Source organism: Neofelis nebulosa, chromosome 10 (assembly GCF_028018385.1).
Source record: "Neofelis nebulosa isolate mNeoNeb1 chromosome 10, mNeoNeb1.pri, whole genome shotgun sequence".
Taxonomy (NCBI): Eukaryota; Metazoa; Chordata; class Mammalia; order Carnivora; family Felidae; genus Neofelis; species Neofelis nebulosa.
This window is the reverse complement of record NC_080791.1, coordinates 76857942-76871538: the sequence shown is the minus strand read 5'-3', so window position 1 is coordinate 76871538 and position 13597 is coordinate 76857942. Positions and strand designations below refer to the sequence as shown.

General features: G+C 40.6%; 1 protein-coding gene across 2 annotated transcripts in view; it reads right to left on the bottom strand.

Moving 5' to 3' along the window:
- Positions 1-13597, bottom strand: part of NELL1 (neural EGFL like 1) — an 891388-nt gene that overhangs the window by 236486 nt on the left and 641305 nt on the right. The gene's annotated exons all lie outside the window — the stretch shown is intronic.

The window sequence follows — 13597 nt, the reverse complement described above, 5'->3', positions numbered from 1 at the left end:
CTTATGTGTTGACATATTTAAAAGTTTCTGTATACAAAAAGAAATAAACATAATACATATTTCACTGGTTTATATGAAATCAATTGAAATAATGGATATTAAGTATCTAGCATAGGGCTGGCATGTGCTAAGGGGTAGTTAGTATGAGCAACTATTACTATTGCTATTATTCTGATTATTGATAAATTTTAAATCAAATAGGAAACCAGAAAGGATAGGGTAGGGTCAAAGGCAAAGGCATTTTATTTTATTTTATTTTTTTAAATATTTATTTATTATTGAGAGACAGTGAGAGATAGAGCATGAGCATGGGAGGGGCAGAGAGAGGAGGAGACACAGAATCTGAAGTAAGCTCCAGGCTCCGAGCTGTCAGCACAGAACCAGACGCGGGGCTCGAACCCACAAACCGCGAGACCGTGACCTGAGCTGAAGTCGGATGCTCAACTGACTGAGCCACCCAGGTGCCCCAAACACAAAGGCATTTTAAATACGATTTTGAAACTACTCTTTGTAACTATTTTTAAAACATCTTTTATGATAATAAAAACATTTGTATATTACTTTAAAAGATTTGGAATAGTCTATATAATTTTTGATGACATAAATTTAAGTAAGTGCTTACTGTTGGATATTTAAGATGTTTCCAACAATTCCATAGTAAAACATTACCTTGTCCTTATAGCTAAAATGCTCAATACACCTCAAATTATTCCTTTAGGAGAAATGCTTCAATGTGCAAATGCTGTTTCAAAGGATGTATTCTTTGTTAAGTCTTTTGATAAACCAAACCCCAACTCAGTGCTGCCCTGTTAACCTTCAGAGACCAGGTTGGTTTCCCATATTACCCACTAGCTGTATAGCTCCATGAACCTCTCCTCAACAGTACCACCTATAATTGTTCACTTATGTATAATTAGTTACCACCTTCTATTTCATCCACTGGCCTGTAAGACCCATCAGGACAAGTAACTGGATTGTTCTTGGTCCCCACTGTACCATAGTTTTAGAACCTGAGTACACGGTAGTTGCTGAATGAACTGACCTATATTCTGCAGATTATTCTGACAAGAAAACTCTTTTTCTAACAATTCCTCAACACTTCCATGCTGGATAATTTATGATCAAACCCTTCAGCATAACCCATAATATAGTGTACCAAAACCGCCAAATTTGTCATTAATGAAGATGATTGCAACTTGTTACCACTGAGTTTCTTTCATTCACAAGAGACCTAGCTGAGCAAATGCTTTTAATTGCTGCTAGAAATATGCCACACTGGAAAAATGTCATTGTTATATTTTGCCATCATCACCCAAATAATATGGGTTTAACTTTTAAAAAGCTACATAAAAAGCTCTGGAGAGTTGAATACTAGTTCAAATACATAGAACTTCTCACAATATTACCATTTTCCACATCATTTAACATCCCCTGTATAATTTAACATTCTGTAGCTTAGTAATTAATCGTGAGCTCCTTTGCATGTGTGTACCTTGCTATTCAAATACGATTTCCCATTTTCTAGCATCTTAGTACCCTAAGACTATGCAAAACACATTTGGACCACATCAGCCTTGGTATGTTCATCACAAACCAATATGTATATAAACATATGCATACAAACGTATACAAAATCTCTTGCCCCCAAAAATCACACATTTGGCCTCTGGTGACTGACATTTCAGGTAGGATATTTAACATATAGCTCTGCACCAGAGCTAGTAACAAAAAATAAAGTGTTGTTGCAGGCTGAAACGGCAGATGGAAAGCTGGTAAGGAGTAGTTTCAAGTGACCCCAAAAGACAACAGGAATTAGGAAGCAAGAAGCTCAGCTTGGGTTTCTTTAGTGAAACAAACAGCACTTGGGCCAGAGCTGTATGCGCATGTGCGCACACACTTAAACAGATTCCTAATAATGTGCGTGCGTGCTCCTGACTTACTCAACTCTTACGAAGAAATGATGGAGGTTTTGTGGCAAGCGTAATGTTTGTAATGTTCTAAGAATGCAGATGTCATAATAAATAGGGTGCTGTGAGGACGAAATGAATTAGTGTTTGTAAGGGCCTTTAAACAATATGTGGCACATAGTGTTAAATAACTATTTTGTTAAATAAAATTGATTGATGGCAATATTGTCATGACGGTGAAGCACGGAGTGGGAACAAATTGCCTAATACCCAGACAATATAAGCCCATTCGACAAGGAGTAGGGCTTCCCCAAGATGGGTTAAAGGCATCCCTTGTTGTTTATGCTTGATTTAGTTTCTAATAATGGTAGTAGTGACCTTTATCATGGAAATGACAGATAGGTGTTAGTTACTGTTTCTTTCACAAGAAGGGTAAAAGCAGGGCTCAAAAACCAAGTACCCTGTCTAAGGCCACTCAGGTAGCAAAGCAGGAGAGCAAAGATTCAAGCAGACTTCTTTGGCTCTAGGCCTTGCCTTTTCTTCATATGTTACAGTGCAGGTTAATCTGCAATCTGGTATTCACATGGGCAGCTTTGTTCTTTTTTGGATAGTTCCATAAGGGCTAAGTAAATGGTCTATAAATTGAAAGAAAAAAATAAATATGTCCAAATTGCACGTATGGCACCAAAGAAGGGGGGTAGGGAGCTGTTCCTGTTCATCTTATCTAATCTCCATTTGTGTCTGAGCCTAGTCACAATTTACGAAATCTAGGCACACAGTATTTTTTGATGGACTTTATCTGGAACAGAAATTCATTACCTACTCAAACCTCAGAGAGTATGACAAAGTAATTTAAAAAAAACAAAACAGAAAAGCAAATAAAGAAGGAACATGTCATCCAAAACTTGAACTACCCGAAATCAAGATCAATGCAAAGTATTTCTTTGAATACTTTACAAGACATCAAAAGACACTGGCATCCTAAACTAAAGGTTGTGGATAGATTATTTATATCTGGTTCTTCTTGATCAACTATCAGCCCAGCATTTCAAAGACAAAGATTCTGATGCTCAGAGGACCTATAATTTTGCACAGCATTACTTAGTGGATGGTATAACCAAAACAAAAAGCCAAGTCGGCACTACATTTCTTTCCAGTTTCTGGGAAGACAGGATAGGAGAATCACATGACTCAAACCCTTGTTCTGCATTTAATAGCTATGTCACCTACAGCAAATTATTTCACTTCTCTGGACCTCAGAGAACAAAACAAACAATAATGACAAAAACACCTACACTGTGCAGGTTACATTGAACTGCCAATGCAAACCACCCAGCGCAGGGCACTACAGGTATAGTGTGCTCAGGACCTGGAGGTGACTGTTGTTATTTATCACCAGTATTCTGTTTTCCCAAAGAACACTACTATCATGCACTGGTTTTTGTTCTAGATGTGCCAAGGATTACACAGAAAAGATCCCTATGCCATGGAGCTTATTCTTTAATGAAGGCTCATGGTCATTCCTTCCTTGACCTGATGAGTTTAGATCTATCACATGGTTTACAGTGAAACTTGGAATCATAGCTACTTTGCAAACTCAGGAAAACTCAGGCATCGTGGGTATGTTGCTCTTTTGTCAACCACTAATTCGAAGCATGACTTGAATAGATTATAAATATGCAATGAAATTAAAAACCTGATTCTGCCATTACAATGCCATTTGTTATTAATGTCATACCCTGGGGGAGATGTTGCCCTGGACCAACTCTGAAATGGTATTATTCTGTTTTTGAATGGACTCTCTTCATTGTGCAAGAAAACCAGAAAACTCAAAATTGAGGGAGCATTAATCCACAGAAAGACTACTTGTTTTATATTCAAAAAGTCTCAGCATGTGGAACAAAACTTGGACATGTAGGGAACAAAATGAGAATATAGGTTTGCAGATGCCCAGTATCATCATGTGTTCAATGTGACAACGCTGGTTTTACACTAACAAAAAAGTAATAACCATTCAAGGTCCAAACACTTTGCAGGATCCTCAGAAAGTTTTCTGGGCATATATTCAGTTTCCAGGGATACTCAGTATGCTGACAAAATATAAGGAAACATACAAGTTTCATTCAGCACCATCTGATAAAAGGAAACTCTTTTCTTTCCTCCTGGTTTCCTTGAGGAAGCATTTTCCTCGAGCTCATTTCTGACCTGTGCAGGCAGAGGAATTAAATTCTGTTGGTAAATTTGGGGAGAATATGTATCAGGGTGATGATTCTCAGGTGGGAGAAGCAGGAAACAAGGCTGGAAGCACCATTAGAAGTATGTAATTGTTACATTTCTAGCTTTGTTTTGGATAGTTACTAGATGTGAATTACGGCCTTTAAAAATAACCATCAAGATACCTCAATAAATAATAGCTGCCTACCATGGACCAATGATTACATGGTATTATGAGCCAAAGATTATAATTAAGTTGATTATGTGCACCTAAAACCCTAAATGGGGAGGAAATATTTAAAACCTATTCATGCTTACCAAAACTCCATGGCCACCCCCACATCTTTCTTGGGAATGAGCTGCCTTCATTCAGATGGAATCAATTTTCCTTACCTCCCAGATGATGCCTTCCTCCCTGGAACCTGGTTGGTAAGTCAGCCTTCTTCTGTGTTCATTCTTAGCAAACTACCTTGTCTTACTGACTTAAACTCATCTTCTTCAACCCAGCTGTCAGTAACAAAGGTGATATCACTTCTATGTTTGCTTTTTGGTTTATTCCTCATTTCTTTCAGAACATGGTACATATCAAGACCCTCTCAAACATGTCTGGTTGTCACAGATGGCAGGTAGGGTCAGTGCGGTAATGACATTTGGTGGGTAGAGGACAGGGATGTTGCTAAACGTCTTGTAATGCATAGGTTGGCCCTGCATAACAAAGAATTATCTGGCCCAAAATGTCAACAGTGTTGAGACTGAGAAACTCTGCTCCAACTTTACACAATGTAAGTCTATTAGGTGTCTCCAGGAGCAAAATTATGTTACTTTAACCCTTTTTTCCATTTCTACCTCCTTAATCTCTCCCCCCCTGAAAAAAACAGTTAAAATGCAGAAAAAAACTAAGAATAAAATCATCCAGATGGCTAGTCTGATAAATAAAATCAAACATTCAGATGTCTACAACTCTCCATTTTCATATTATTCTGGTCTTAAGCACACAGTATACTGCACAAGTTGATATTTAACTACTGCCTCCAGGTCACCATCACCCCTATTACTTACTATGTGTGTTTGTATCCACAGCTGTAATAGCCCTTTGCACTCTCCTTTTCAACACTAATAATACTAACAATAGTAATGGTGAATTCCATTTATGGAAGACCTATTAAGGCCTTAAAGACTATATTCCATTTCATCCTAACAGCAGCAGCACTGTGGATTAGCCATGTTATCCTCGTTGTCAGATGAGAAAGCTGGCTTAGAGAAGTGGAAGGTCACACTGCTAAGTGGTAATCTGGGTTTTGAGTCCAGCATCAATCACCTCTTTCTAAGTCATTACCATTTTGAGCTTGCCCACCTACTGTGCACAGAAAACATGCTGGGTGCTGACAAGTCTATAGCTAGGTGAGAGATGGCAGAGACATCTAAAACACATATAAAACCAAGAATAGGGGCGCCTGGGTGGCTCAGTTGGTTGAGCGGCCGACTTCGGCTCGGGTCATGATCTCGCGGTCCGTGAGTTCGAGCCCCGCGTCGGGCTCTGTGCTGACAGCTCGGAGCCTGGAGCCTGTTTCCGATTCTGTGTCTCCCTCTCTCTGACCCTCCCCCGTTCATGCTCTGTCTCTCTCTGTCTCAAAAATCAATAAACGTTAAAAAAAAAAAAAAAAGAATAAAATGCAGTAAATGCTATGATAGCAATATGAATAAAATGCCGACAGAACATAGAAGACAATGTGATAAATTGTGCCTGATGGACTTAGGGCAAAGCTTTTCAACAGAGCTGGCATTTGAGTTGGGTCTGGAGGAATGAATGGGATTTTTGCCAAGAAGAGAAGCACAGGAAAAGGGACACTTCAGGTCAAGGTTTGTCCTGCGGAAAGGTATTGAATAGAAGATGAAAATGAGTCAGTGTTTATAACTCACATCAAGGTTAGAGACGGAGCATTAGAAGAAAATGCAGTTAGTCATGCAGGCAAACAGGAGCATGTTAGCACCTGCGAGCCATCCTCTCCATCTTCCCATTTCCCATCCATTTCCTGGATCCCATCCACTTCCATCCACTTTGTTAGTGACCTCAAGGCACAGTAGTGTACTGCCTGGATATCTGCATACAGACTCTTTTGTTCTGTCCATCATTCTAGTTATTTGGTTTAACATAATACTTTGCTAATCTTTTTTACTACTCTAAATAGTAGGCTGTAAGTTTTATTCAGAAACCTTCACATACACACAACCAGTAATATAAAATTGACTCTCAGTATGTGTAATGCATTTCGATGTTTTCTACTGTAGTGACTTCCATTGCATTGCTTTGCACTGTACTCTATTCTCTATCATTTTTAAAATAAGCTATCATTCAATGACTTACTTCTCCAGCCCGCTAATCCTGCACTTTAAACTAGGCACTTATTTCACACATCCTTGGTAATCACTGTATTCTTCTAGTCCACAGCATTCTGTGACAGTATGTGGGGCCACAGAGTCACTTTTAGATTAATCTTCAGATTTTGGTCTTAGCTCTACAAAGAGTGACATAAGTAAATGTTGCTATTCTCTAGGGATATAGTTGCAACAGAGTCCATGTGGCCTGAAAAGTCAAAATATTTACTATATGAGCCTTTACTAAAAATCTCTTTCAGAAGAAAAAGTAGTTGGGAATAACCATGGTTGAAAGGAGAGATAGTGCATCCTTTTGCATTTTGTTTTGGAGGGGAGAGGTGGGGTGAGGCTGTATATATGCTTCTCTGACTGGACTGTGAGATTCTTAAGGATGAGGGTCATGTTGTTTGCAATTCTGCCTTCCTCTCTATCATCTTGAATTCTGGTGATATTAAACCTGTGTATTTTGTTAGAGTACATCAATTATGTAAGGAAAACAAAGTTTGAGAAGTCAGCTTTGTGTCATGAACTGTATCATGAAATTTGAGATCAACATTTGACCAAGTCAGATCAATTCAGTTTTAAAAATGGATCATTTACTATGTGTTCAGACACTCGATACTCTAGTAAGACATGATCCCTATCCTCCAGAATCTGAAAGTCTATTATAATGATTCTCCCTGAGGCAATCCTCCCCTCCCCAGGGGATACCTGGCAATGTCTGGAGGCATTTTCCGGGGTCACAAATGGGGGAGTGCAGTGGTGGGTGTACTGGTGGGCAGAGACCAGGAATGCTGCTGCTGAACATCCTGCATGCACAGGACAGCCCCAAAGCAAAGAATTATCCAGCTCAACATGTCAACGGTGTCAAAGGTTAGCAAAGGTAGACAGTCCTTTTTATTTAGTCATTCAACAGATACTTATTGAATACCCTCTGTGCCAAAGATTATTCTGAGAACCAAGAATTACAAAGAATAGAGAAAAAATACTTCAACTTATGGGTCTATATTCTAGTGGGAGAATATATACAGTAACAAAATAAGTGTGTAAGTGACACAGTAAGGTAGATGATGACAAGCGATATAGTGAAAACCACAAGAGAGCAGGAGAGTGGGGTAGGGGGAGGTGACAGCGGGAGAGGGTTACAGTTAAACAGGGCAATTGTGGAAGGTGTCACTGAGCAGGTGACAGCTGAGTAAAGACACAAGCGGAGAAGGAGTGAGCCATCAAGGAGAAAAGTGTTCCAAGCAGAGGTTACAGCAAGTGCAGAAGCCCTGAGGGGTAGAGTGTACAGATCATGTCGTGCTTTATATATCCTAGCAATACTGCCTGCACAAACGTCTTTCTAGAAGATCAAAAAGAGGTCCACACAACAGCAGATGCCTAAGCTGAATCAGAAAAACAGTAAGGAACAAGGCAGTTTGGGGCCAAGGAGGGTCAAGTCAGGGGTGGGGAGCAAGAGCACATGCAGAAGGACAGATGCATGGAGCACCACTGGTGGAACCAGAGGAGCACCGAGCTTGCTGGGAGATGGGCCATAAGGAAGGAGATACAGTGACTGTGACACAGTGACTGTAGCTGCTATTCTTTTTTAATGTTTATTTATGTTCCAGAGAGAGACTGAGCATGAGCAGGGGAGGGGCAGGGAGAAAGGGAGACACAGAATCCACAGCAATCTCCAGATTCTGAGCTGTCAGCACAGAGCCTGACGTGGGGCTCAAACCCACAAACCATGAAATCATGACCTGAGCCGAAGCCAGACGCTTAACCCACTGAGCCACCCAGGCAACTCCCCCACCTTTTTCTTTTTTTAATATTTTTGAGAGAGAGAGAGAGAGAGAGCACAAGCGGAGGAGGGACAGAGAGTGGGGGACAGAGGATCTGAAGCAGGCTCTTCAGTGACAGCACAGAGCCCGACACGGGGCTTGAACTCATGAGCCGTGAGATTATGACCCGAGCTGAAGTCCGACACTCAACTGACTGAGTCACCCAGGCGCCCCTGTAGCTGGTATTCTACTAACCCAGGCTTTGGGCTATTTCACTGAAGAGCCACTTCTTTTTTTTTTTTTTTTTTTTTTTAATTTTAATTTTAATTTTAATTTTTACGTTTTACTTATTTTTGAGACAGAGAGAGACAGAGCATGAACGGGGGAGGGTCACAGAGAGAGGGAGACACAGAATCTGAAACAGGCTCCAGGCTCTGAGCTGTCAGCACAGAGCCCGATGCGGGGCTCGAACTCACGGACTGCAAGATCATGACCTGAGCCGAAGTCGGTCGCCCAACCGACTGAGCCACCCAGGCGCCCCGAAGAGCCACTTCTACTTTGCCTTCCTCCTCAGGTACTCACTGCTCTTACGAACGATTCAGAACGGCCAATATTGTCTTATTTTCCTGCAATTCCAATTTCATTCAGAATAAAACTGGTGGCTTTTTCCTAGGAAAGCACAGCCAAAATGCTGAATATGAATAAGTTTCTTGAGTTTAAAGTCTCTGAAATGTAGAAATGGAAGAATCACATAAAAGGAAGAGCAATGCAGCAAAAAAATCTCTAAAAACTTGGGAATGAGGAATATTCGACCCTGATTTTTTGCACGTAGGGGTCAATCATTCACACATTACTCAAACAACATGGGTGTCTGTGGAATTCTTCCATAGAGCCTACAGCTTGGTGTGTGGTTATGACTCTGGAAACAGGTCTAGGTTCCGGTCCCGGTTCCAACCCTTATTAGCTGATTGATTCTCACCCCTCAGCTTGGGTGAGATATAACTGACATTAAAAAAAAAAGCATTGTGTACATTTAAGGTGTAAAATATGTTGATTTATTACATTTTTATATTATAAAAGGATTGCCACCATGACCTTATTTTGAAAATTGCTTAATCTCCTTAAGCACCAAATTCCTTATCTGTATAGTTAGGTCAATAAGAGAACCTATGGCACACTGATATTACTGGGATTAAATAAATAGTGCATATAAAGTATTTTTCACCGTGCCCATGAACATAAGTGCACAATAATGGTCACTTCCTCTTAAATCTGTCAGTCTCTTATTCTCTAGGTTAATACAGTGCAGCAATTTCTTCCCAAATGTGAAAACTTGTGATCTGTCTTCCCCAACTGGCATATAAACTGATGCCAGAGTTCAGGAGAGTTTGTTGAAGACTAGAATCAATAGGAAGGAAAAAAATAAGGGATTAAGACAAAAACCTAAGGGGGCGCCTGGGTGGCTCAGTCGGTTAAGCGTCTGACTTCAGCTCAGGTCACGATCTCGCGGTCTGTGGGTTCGAGCCCCGCATCAGGCTCTGGGCTGATGGCTCAGAGCCTGGAGCCTGCTTCCGATTCTGTGTCTCCCTCTCTCTCTGCCCCTCCCCCGTTCATTCTCTGTCTCTCTCTGCCTCAAAAATAAATAAACGTAAAAAAAAAAAAAATTAAAAAAAAAAAAAAGACAAAAACCTAAGAAGAGGAACAGAGTAAGAGTTGGTGTTCAAATCTCAAAAAGCAAAATTCAGGAAGCTAGTTAAGGATGTCCCACAATGTAAAAAACTAGGACAACAGTCAAGTTTTATCTTTGCAACAAAAACTCTGAAAGCAACTCAAAATGTGGTGTTCGGCATTTACAGGAGCGCTAAAAATGGGAACCTGCACGTGCTATCTGTGAAAAGCAGTTGAGGAGAATGCCCGGGGTGAGGAGGTCAGAAGGTTTCCTGCCGCACGCCATATTGGAGTCAAGACCTATATTATACTGTGACCTCTGGAGGTCACGGTCTGGAAACTTTTAAGAAACAAATTCTAGTAACCTCTCCCCGGGAAAAGCATTCTGTGATTTTATATAACCACATGGAATGAGATGTTAAACATTGAGTGAGATATGAATCCAGGCTGCAGTGATAGTAGCTGGGTCATCTGGGTGGAGCTGAGCTCTTGAGAGGGTTTTTCCATTTCCTACCTCCACCTTGAAATTGGAGCGATTTCTCAGACTCATAAAGCATTCTGTGCTTTGGTTTAAAAAGCGCTCCACAAGAATCTTAAAAGGCAATCTGCAATGGAACCATTCTGTAATGAATGAGGACATGAAGAGGACAGGAACTAGATGACATGCCCAAGCAAAAGTTAATTACAAGGCAGAGACTGAGAATTCCAGAATCTCTCCCCAATGGGAGAAAGCTTGTTTGCGTTTTTAAAGGAGTGGAGAGGGAAAGAGAGAGGGTAGAAATAAGGGAGGAGGGAAAGATGAAAGGAGAAAAAGAAGGAAGAACTGCAGCGTTTGCAGTTCTCCCCACTCCTGCCCTTTCAAATACCTAACACAGATGGACACCTGGACGGTCAGATGACTGGCTCTGGGACATGGGCAGCCTGGCTACAAATCTCAGGTCTTTCTCTAGCTGTGTAACCTAGAACTTACCGAGACACATTTGTAAACCTTATTTTCCTCATGGAAAAATGGGAAATTAAAACAGCACTTTCTTTATATGGTTGTCATGAGAAAAAAAATTTTACTGCAGGTTGAGCGCTTAGAGTCAGGTGCTCAAAAGATAATAATTATTGATATTATTATCATTAGTTACATACACAGAGAGGAAATCTATCTAGGGGGAAAAAGGACACTGACTTGGGGCACTAAAGGTAAATGAAATGAAACCCTACCTCACAGGGTTATCACACTGTTGTTTGTATTTTGTTGAAGAGGTATAATTTTTTCAATTCCATGCTTCAAGGTCCCAAGGAAGGAATACAGAATTAGAATTATTAATTACCATGTTGTAGAATGCAAAGAATTCCAAAGAGCTCTGCTTGCTGGAGGATTGAAAAACATATATTTGACCTTTCTTTGGCTGTCTTCAAAGTCAAAGCCCAGGGTCCTCTTAAGTGAGCTTGTCTGATTAATGGCTGGCTTCATGCTGCACATACCCGCCGGGCCTCGAGCCTTCACCACTGCCTGGTTATCTGTCTTTCTAGATGTTTAGCGATATCTCACCTACAACACGAGTTGCCCTCATTCCTGAGCTAATGTTATTTTTGAAATATCTAGGCTCAAGTCCCTCAAAATGTATTTCTAATTTATAGAGCACAGTGGAGGTAAAACAGCACAGTCCCTAGAATCAGAGATACCTGGATTCAGTCACTAGCTGTGTGACCTTCAGCAAATTACAAGCCTTCTCTGAGCCTCAGTTTGCCCACTTGTGAGATGAAGACATGACTACCTCTTCTTCAAGTTGCGGTGAAGGTTAAATGACAGGATAAAAACACCAGCAAGTGGCACAGAGCCTGTACATTGCCTTCCTCTGCAGAAGGCTTCCTTGCCACTTTTCACCAGCAGCCTTATCCCACCAGATGCAGTTCCCCAAACATGCTGAGCTTGCTTGCATATTCATCTGGTGAGCCCACACGATACCGAACATGCCGGGATTAGGCAAGCCACCACTGCTGTTTCCTGAGGGTGCTATATAGGACTTTCTTTCTTATATAAAGACACCAATCACTGGATTTAGAGCCCGTGCTAAATCCAGGATGGTACCACCTCAAGGTAAGATTTGCAAATCTTAACTAGATTTGCGAAGACCCCATTTCTAAAGGTCACATTCACAGGTATTAGGGGTTAGGACCTAGAATATCTTTCAGGGGGCCACTATTCGACCTACTCCAGGTATCCTCCTTTCTTCCTCCAGAGGACCTTTAGCACATTTCATCATAGCACTTATCGTACTGTCCTCTAACCATCTTCTCACTAATCTGTTTGACCTAATAGATTTGAACTTCTCAAGCAAACAGACCATGTCGTTCATCTCTCTGTCTCCAGTTCCAAGTGTAGCTCCTGGCATATAATACACACTCAATCACTCCTTACTGAATAAATAAATTACAAATCACAGAGTAGACTTCTAAAACCAGCAAAGGATTTAGTAGAGTATCACCAGGAAGTTTAACCTTCCCATTATCATTGGTGAAGACAATCAAGTGTTTGCATCTAATGTTGGGCTTTTACAAATGCATTGGCTTCTATTTTCAACAGAATGCAACACAGGGTCAATGAAATTATATACCTATGCATTGAGCAATGGAGAAGAATTCTTAATCATAAGAACAGAGGCATTTGTTCAATATTAGTTGTTTCCAAACTTAAACAAAATCCACATCAAGAGTTAAATCATTTCCTTCTTTTGTTAGCCATTCATGGTGGTGTCATTTTCCACTTGCCATTTTTCAAGAGCGCAATCAGGACCCTTCAACCTGCAGAATGATACCTTATGCAATAGTCATACCCAAGAAATTACTGGAGTGAGAAAATATTTTCAAAGCAGTAAGCAAGACAAAAAAGGTAGCCAGATAAAGTGAATGAGATAATCATTCAAAAGTGTGTTTTTATTGTGTCTCAAATTAGGAAAAAAGGAACTGATGATCGGTAGATATAAAAGCTGAGAACTTGAGAAGTAGGAGACAGGAAAGAAAGAGAAGGAAGACAAGAGATTGGCTATAGCAACAGAAGCCATGCCAAAGAGAAGAAGAAGGTGTAGAGGGCTGATGATGTTTCTCAACATGGAGATGAGAAGAGCACAGACAGAGGAGACAGAGGGGATCCAGTCTCTCAGACTAGGAGTCCCCTGAGCTCATAGGAGCAACCTCCTGGGCATGACTCCAGAGATGTCCCACTATCTATCAGACTTATGGAATCTGACGGCTAGGTAGAGGCAGCAAGTAAAAGGATGGTCTCATTTATTTCAAGAGTCACAGAGAAAATGCTAATGATTACCATCTAGCAGATTGTGAAACATTTAATGAAAGGCCAAACCAATTCATGTCCATTTTATTGGTTTCGTAGGGCAGTGCTGTGATCAGTAATACCAGATACAGCCATACTGAGGACACAGTGATGGCCACTACAGTAGAGTATCAAGCTTAACTGTGATACAATAATTTACTTAGGCCTACCCTGTAGCATTACAAAGCAGCAAACACAAAAACGTACCTCTATCAAAGACAATGTAACGCAGACATTCCCAAACTCAAACGATCAAAAAACATTTGGTTCACCGATAAATGAAAGGGGGAGGGAGATTTTTCCCAAGAAAACATAATAGACTAAGTTCTGTGTCCACCCCC